Below are 8,872 nucleotides of genomic sequence, written 5' to 3' on the forward strand. Positions count from 1 at the left end.
TATTTCTTGAAAGACCCCTTATCAATGTAATTATGCAGGGCCAGCACAGCACTTATTGCGTAAGAACTTTACCGGTGTTGGCCTGTCTGGGGTTGGCACCCAATAAACAGGAATTGTCCCTGCTGGCCCTCTCTTACAGGCACAGAATAAAGTGTAACTGTTCATCTGCCCTTCATGGATGCTATATCTTGCTATATCTTGCACCTGGAGGAATCACATTCTATAAATCATCATGGACTTCTTTTAAAGCATTTCCCTTTTCTAGTTGAAAAAAAAAATTGACATTCAACATGCTTTATTTCCCAAGTCTCAGAAAAAACAATTACTGTGACCAACAAAAGTTATACATAGCTTTTTTTAAATTTAGTTATGTTACACCTTGTGATGGTAACAGTTCACCTTTACGCAATTGCGTATCCACAAAATTTGGCGTACATTTTTTATATTATACATACTAGCTTATATGTCCATCATTAAAATCACAGGAGGTAGCCCACTGCAGAGCATATTAACAGCATGGTCGGGGTTGGGTGTGCCTGCAGTGCCCAAGCCAAGGAAGCACAGGGTGAAGAATATCATACATTAAAGTCTTGTACTCCGGCATTTAAGAGGGTTACTACACATACGTGAAAATTGCACTTCACATTGAAGAGTTAACTACAACAGCAGCACACACATGGAAGTTTTGCAGTTTACACACAAAAATGCTAAAAACGCAGAATTGTTGGTGCTTAGATCTGCTTAGATCTGCAGCAATGTATCAGCTGCAGATACATTGATGTTTCATTGTATCTGAGAGTAAGGAGCCACCTATGCTCCCTTCTACAACAGGGAGGCCAGCCTGACAAAAAAACAGCCTTCTCCCTGCCACGATCAGAACGCTATAAAACCGATCACAAAATCGAACTGCCAACCAGCTTGACCTTAAGCATGACGTTTAAGCCAGTCACATACTGACCTTTTGGCAACACTACCTCCAACAGTTTGTAGATAGTAGAAAAACATTATAGAAACAATACAATGGAGTTAAATATTATGTAACATAAGCTTAGTAAGGACTTATTTATAAATTACACATACAGAATTGTTTGATCCTACTCTTTTGAAGAGACGCAGGTGTAGGCCCATTTCAGCATCTAATACTTTTCAACTTTTTGCTGAGAAGGAACAAACCTTAAAATATGGGATGACTTCAGGTTTGGTATAGAATGTGCCAAGGAGATGTTATTTAGGAAAGAATTTGTTTTAGCCATAACGTTTCATTTCCTGATAGAGAGTAAAGTAATTGGGAGCACATGAAGCAAGGGTCTAAAACAAAACATTCTTACTTATAATCAAGGGTGAGACTAGTTTCCGCTTCCGTCAACTCCTGCAATGCCGTGAAGATAAGGTAGGCTAGATGGGGAAGGGACCGGGGAGATTAGTAGACGAAGACGATCACGAAGATTCTTCGTGTGTGTGTCTTCGTCTACGTTTTACCGGCACTGTATTCTCTTCTACGTTTCTTCGGAACGAACAAAAAAACGGACTCTTCGTGTTCATTTTCATGTTCGCCCGAAGACGAATGCACAAGTCTATTAAAAATGCATATATATATACACACACACACACACACACACACACTATATATATATATATATATATATATATATATATTGTCACGGTCAGGACTACTTGCCAAGCCGTGACTGTGTGGAGGGCATGGGCATGAAGGGGTTAATAGCACCAGGCCTCTGGATTTACTAACTTGACCCCTTAACAAGGCATAAGCTATACCAAATTAACCCCCAAATCCTGCCTGTATCCCCCCAGGTAGTCTGCCACCACTCACGATTTTGATACCGGATTCGTGAGAAATCCGAATTAGAACATCTATCGCTATATATATATCAACCCACCCCGGGCAAACAACATATATATATCCTGTAAAACTCAATAAAAATATGGTAACGTGTTATCCTCTCTTAGGGTTTGTGGATATCGATACTAGAGCCCAAAGACAGACTTAGATTTTGAATATTTTAATAACAAAAAGACAAGGATTACACAGTGCCAGAATTACACAAAACAAGACATACAAAATAAAAGTAAAACAGTTCTTAAAAGCAATAGGACTTAAACACAGGACCCTCACTCACGAGTTTCTCCAATAAGCCGGCCTGTGGGAACTCCTTAAGTCCAGATGGTTTCTTATGATGTTGTTCTGATCAGAGTATATCATGGAGTTCTGCTTTGAGGTTGCGGCATTGTCCCTAAATCAGACTTTTGCAAGCAAACGCCCCTCTGACCACATGACTGATTATATGACACCATCCCCAAGAATCGGGTCCCATCTTTGATGTGCCAATAAGACAAGTTATGGTAGGGTAAAGGTGATGGAAACCCCCCCACTTAAGATAGGAATGGAATTCCTATAACTCAGGGTCCTTATCTATTAGGCCATGAATCACCACAGGGGTCCTTTGGGAAGATGACACTTCCAGCCAGAACAGATACAGAGGGCATGCACAAAGAAACACATTAAATCAACCTCAGATTAACTCATTGAATGCTTAAACAAAGAAACTAACCACCTCTGCTGGGTTACCCTTCCATGCATCCACTGCATTATATGAGTTAATCATGACATATATATATATATATATATATATATATATATATATATATATATATATATATATATATTAGTGTATATGTAGCTTTTTATAATTGCCTCCCCACTTTGGTCCCTGCCCCCCCGTGTGCCCCTCCTAAATATGAAAGCTGGAGACGCCACTGGCTAGGCCCACCAGCTGTATGTTTTTTTTACAGAAAGCCACAAAAGCACAAGAACCACCATCGAAGTTAAAGGGTAGCACAACTAGTACTACTACTAGCCCAATGAGTAAAAAGAAGTGCTTTTTGCCTCCGGTAGCATCTTCCTCTTCCACGAGCAGCATGCAAGGTACCAAGCAGAGCATATTTGGCCAAAAGTTTAGCAAGACTGAGAGTGGTGTTCCCAATCCCAAGCAATATCATTCTTTCTCACGAAGGCTTTTTGTAGATAATCCGCCTTCCAAGACCACCACCTCCACTAGTGCTGTGCCTGCTGTTCCCACCAGTACCACCACACAGAGCCGTAGCTAACTCCTTTTGCGCCCGAGGCAAGAATGGAAAATTGTGCCCCCAGCTATTTTGTTTTCAGTTTATTTTATTTACACTGCCCTTACATATACCTGCCCATAAACACACATGCACATACACAGCCCATAAACATACACTTACACTGCCCTTACATATACCTGCCCATAAACACACACATACACTGTCCTTACACATACCTGCCCATAAACACACATATACAATATATATACACACTTCCCTTACACCCCTTTTCTCCCCATCTCTTACCTTTCTCATTCTCCATCCTCCACCCTCTATCCTTTATCCTTTCGTGGGAGAGCGAGGTCTGTCATTACTGTCTTTACTTCTCCCTCATCACTATGGGCCGACTATTGATGTAGAGCGCGAGGGTGATCTCATATCCCGGCACTTGGAATCATTTGCCGGCGCGTAGTGATTAGGGAGAACGGAAGCCGAGGTCTGAAGTGACAGACCCGGCACTCCCTAATGTTGGGGGTATTGTGATCAGGCGGCTGTGCGCCCCTTATAGCTGTGCCCGAGTTGAGTGCCTCTCTCGTCTCACCCTTCCTACGGCCCTAACGCCACATCATTTCCTCCTAGCACCACCTCTAGCAAGGCACCAAGTTCTTACAATATTACAAGACAGTTAGAGAGAGGGCTACGCGTAGTGGAACTCCATCGAGCGAGGTACCAGAGGAGCATGAGACTGAGAGACCAAGTACAGAGTTAGGCTCTATTCTTCCTGAGAGCACTACTACCAGTCTTAGCTCCAGCCTAGCAGGAATTCCATTTCATCTGGCTAATGAAGAACTTAACTATGAACCAGAGGAAGTGGAGGAGAGAATAGAGAGATGAGTGGGAGCAGTCTACAAATGACTAGTGCACAATTTTCCACCTTCTTCGCTACTACTATCATCATCATCACCACCACCAACAGCAAAACCTACCAAATCTGGTAGAATTAAAAAAATAGCAGTCCTGCTACCATTTCTATGACCTGTACTCCTGTTTGCACTAGCACAGTTACCAGTGCCACCACCAGTATTGTAACTGTGCCAATAAGAACAACCACTGTTAGTAGCAGTGTAGAGAGTGAGATTAATGTGCCATCTCCCAGTGTTCGCATCACTAGTCCTGGTGCTCATCCACCCAGAGGATCTAAGGATCTCTGCACCCCAATTTGGGAGCACTATGAAAGTGTAGAAGAAGGGCGCTATGGAAAGTGCAAACATTGTGGGAAGCTAATCAGCAGAGGGAAAGTGTCTGGACATTTCACCAGTGCTGCGATGAAGCATCACCTCAGCACTAAACATAATGGTGTGTTATTGGGGAAAGAGGCAGAAAAACTTGGGGCAGGCACCATAGCTGGTGGCAGGGCCGGCCGAAGACTTAACGCCGCCTGGGGCGAAGTTTAAAACGCCGCCCCCCGACCCGGGGGGGGCGTCATTTTAAACTTCGCCGACGCCATAATCTACGATCCCCCCCCCGGTACTTACCTTTAAACAGTCCTGCGGCCAGTCTCCCTGCTCTGCCACGGTGCCGGCTTGTAATGCTAATTGACGTCACTTCCGGCGCTCTGCATTACAAGCCGGCACCGGGACCGAACAGGGAGACTTGCCGCAGAGGAGAGAGAGAGAGGGGCGCCGAGCGGGTAAGCGAAAACCACTCGGTGCCCCTCTCTCTCTACTCCGCTTAAAAAAAAAAAAAAAAAAAAGCGCTTGGGGCGGCTAAGTGCGGCCCCTTCTAAAGTGCCGCCTGAGGCAATTGCCCCAGTCTGCCCCATTATAGGGCCGGCCCTGGCTGGTGGCCGTGGTACTACTGCAACAACCCGTACCATCTCCCAAGAGCTGCTTCAGAGCCTATAGCAGCTACAGTTAGTGCTGGGATTGGATTATTGCAACATGTCCAGCCCACCCTGGAAGAATTTGGTGCATTGCACTGCACCATGTCAATGTGCAAAAATCAGGCCAATAAAATAACTCGACTTATTGGGCGGTTCATTGCTTTTGGAGGTGCATCCTTCTTAATGATTGAAGGGGCGCCTTTTAAACAATAAGTGATGGATGAAAAGCACAAATATTCTGCACGCAAAAAGGAAAATGTTTTCCCTTTGGGTGGGAGCAGAGGCGGGCACCAATGTTGAAATGGGGTTTGTGGTAACTGACGGAGGTGCAAACATGGTGAAAGCACTGCGAGATGGTCAAATATTTGGTGTGTGCAGCGTACATCATCCATCTTATAGTCAAGGTAGCAATTGCCTTGACTCTATAGGAAGATTGCTGAGCACTTCCACCACAGTGTTAAGGCTAGTCAACTTTTGAGGGAAGAGCAAGAGAGTGCAGGTCTTCCCGAACACGACAAGGTGTGAGTACATAGTTACATAGTTAGATAGGCCCAAAAAAAAAAAGATGTGTCCATGAAGTTCAGCCTTTCCCATATCTGTTTATTTATTGCTGTTGATCCAAAAGAAGGCAAAAAACCCAGTTGTGGCTCTTTCCAATTTCTCACAATCTAGGGGGGGGGGAATAACCCCAGAATGGCAGTCAGATCTCTCCTTTGATCAAGAACCCGTTACCCCATAATTTAAAAAATATATCCCTGAATATTATGTTTTTGCAAGTATTCATCCAATTATTGTTTAGATGTCTGTACAGACTCTGATAAAACTACCTCTGCAGGCACAGAATTCCACATCCTCATTGTCCTAACTTTAAAAAACCCCTTCCTTTGGCTTAGACTAAATCTCCTTTCTTCCAGTCTAAATGCGTGACCACGTGTCCTATGCATAGTCCTGTTTATGAATAGATTTCCATACAATGGTTTGTATTGGCCCCAAATATATTTATATAATGCTATCATATTGTCATGTATAAAAAAGGGGCATCAATTCGCGGGATAAAAATATAATTTAGCCCCTTTATAAATCAATGGTAAGACCACACCTTGAATATGCTGTGCAATTTTTGGCACTGGAAAAGGTGGAGAAGTGGGCTACAAAATTAATAAAAGGAATGGAACACTTTAGTTATGAAAAAAGGTGAATTCTAAACCAAACAGATTTCAATGAATTCACCTTTCTTCATAACTAAAGTGTTCCATTAAATTTAAATTTATTCATTTTCACTGGTTGGATTTGGTATAGGCAAGTATTGGGGTTTGTAACAATTAGATACATCCTAGAAATATGTAAATATGGCAACCATTATAGCAGAAGGGTGTGCACTGGTGTATGTTTCAGGGACATATAAGGTTAAAGATATTCTCAGAAACCTGATGACAGCATTATTTGTTGAGCAAGGTTTGTTAACACTCCAGCCATCACATGTCTCCTTTAAATTAACATGTTTTTTACCCTTGCAAATGCTTGATGGAGTTTATTATAATCTCCCTCATTCAATCTCTTTCCTCAATCCCCAGTTACATGACTCAGGAAAGATGCACTTTGCTGAATATATGTTTGTATGCTGGCTTGCTCCTTGCATAAATGCACAGAAACTGCATGATTACTATTGATTTCAAGCCGCTAAAATGGTATAAAAAAGCAGGCAACGGAAGCGGTGGTGCGCTGAAGCTCCGCGCTTTAACAAGGTAAACAATTTGTTTATTTCTTAACGTTAGGCACAAACTTACCAGAGAACTCAATGTTGCACCCTTTGCATAGAGAATTAATGCATAGAGCTATGCATAGAGAATTAATTGGGAATTACTTGGTATATTAATAAAGGTTCATTATCTCCCAGTATTACACTGGGCTTGGGCCTTGTGTATTATAAACCATTCACATGGTGTTGAAATTATTGTGCAATAGCCCCATGTTAGAACACACAAAATAGTATCTAGCTTTTTGATTATAAATATACTCCCTATTTGTTATAAAATAGATTTTTTGATGTTATATAATTTTAACCATTTTGTTAACCTCAGTGAATAACCAGTACAAGCATGAAGGTGTTATGTAATTATAACCTAAACAATATTGTGAGTTTTATAAGCCATCCCTTATTGTGAGTGAATTTAGGTTACTAGTGTCAGGAAACCATTCCTTTTTGTTTGTATAAAATACTTGTGTAACAAACCAAACCAGATATTCACACATGGAACTATATGCATGGCTGTCAAAACCACTCCCTTCTGCTCCTATTCAGCTAATGCTTATTGAGCAACCACTGACAACACCCTATAGAAATTGACTACCTTAATCCAAATAGCTCTGAAATGGTATTGAACTGCAACTTGGTCTGCCTGAAAACACTCCCAGAATAAGTTCCAGTAAACCATAGGCAAACAAAACTACTGATGTTACACACACACACAGTTTCTTTTTCTCAATTAACAAAATGCAAAGTAAGTAAACAGAAGAAAAATATAAATCAAATCAATATTTGGTGTGATTAGGTATTTCATCCTGTTCTTTTTTTTTTTAAAGAACATGAAACATTTTGGCGCACTAACCGCAGTTCTTCTGTGGATTTAAGCAGCCTCAGGCGCTTCTCTCTTCGTGTAATCCCAGACAGACTTGATGATGTTGAAATCAAGGATCTGAGGGAGCCATACCATAACTTATTGTACTTCTTTTTTCGTTGAAGGTAGTTCTTAATAGGGTAAACGCATGTCCCGGATTGCCTGGGACAGTCGCGCAATGGGATTTTAAATCCCGGGTCCTGGGCAGCCTCAATCCATTGTCCCGGAATTAGGCCCGGACTGGGACAAAAAATAGCCCCGGGCATTTAACCCTGAGCAGCCCATTTTTATTTATTTATTGTTAAAGCCCACCCTTCATGTACCATCTTTGCATTTACTCACTCATTCACACAAATCATTAACACATCCATTAATGCAGTCTCACAAATCATTCAAGCAATTCATCCACACATGTATTCATTAATTGTCATACGCATTCACGCAATTCATCCACACATTTATTCATTCATTCTCATACGCATTCACACTACCCCCTCTCCCCATCTTATCTGCCCCTTCTCACTATGTTCCCCCCTTCCCCACTTCTCAATATGTACCCCCTCTCACTATGTAACCCCCCTCTGCCCCTTCTCACTGCACCCCCCTCCCTCACCCTACTTACCTTGTTGCCGGAGCAAGCAGCAACTGCGACCGGGCCCGCGTCAGGGCCGGATTGACTTAGGGGCTGATGGAGCTGCAGCTCCAGGCCCCTACCTTAAAATAGGCCCAGTCAGAACCGCGCTGACTGGGCCTATGCGGCCTCTACGGCCGCATTGACGCAGGGCCCCTTAAGCCCGCCGCAACTGCGACCGGGTCCGCCAATCTAAGGGGCCAGGAATCCCCCACTAGGGCCGGCCTTAGGGGTCTGCGGCCGCACAGGGCTTAAATTAAAACATCAGTGGTTTTTTTTTTTTACTTTATTTAGCATCCTCCATGTTAAATAAAGTTAACAAAAACTTTATTTAACATGGAGGATGTTAAATAAAGTTAAAAAAAAGAAAACCCCGATGTTTTAATTTAAACCTTGTGCGGCCGCACACCCGTACGGCCGGCTCCTTAGAGTGGCGGACCCGGTCGCAGTTGCGGCGGGCTTAAGGGGCAGGTGCCCCTTATGCCCTGCGTTAATGCGGCCGTAGAGGCCGCATAGGCCCAGTCAGTCCGGTCCTGACTGGGCCTATTTTACGGTAGGGGCCTGGAGCTGCAGCTCCATCAGACCCTAAGTCAATCCGGCCCTGCCCGGAATTGAAACAATGCGGAAGAGAGTGAGGGGCGCCAAGCGGTCGCTCAT

Source organism: Spea bombifrons, chromosome 3 (genome assembly GCF_027358695.1).
Source record: "Spea bombifrons isolate aSpeBom1 chromosome 3, aSpeBom1.2.pri, whole genome shotgun sequence".
NCBI classification, from domain to species: Eukaryota; Metazoa; Chordata; class Amphibia; order Anura; family Pelobatidae; genus Spea; species Spea bombifrons.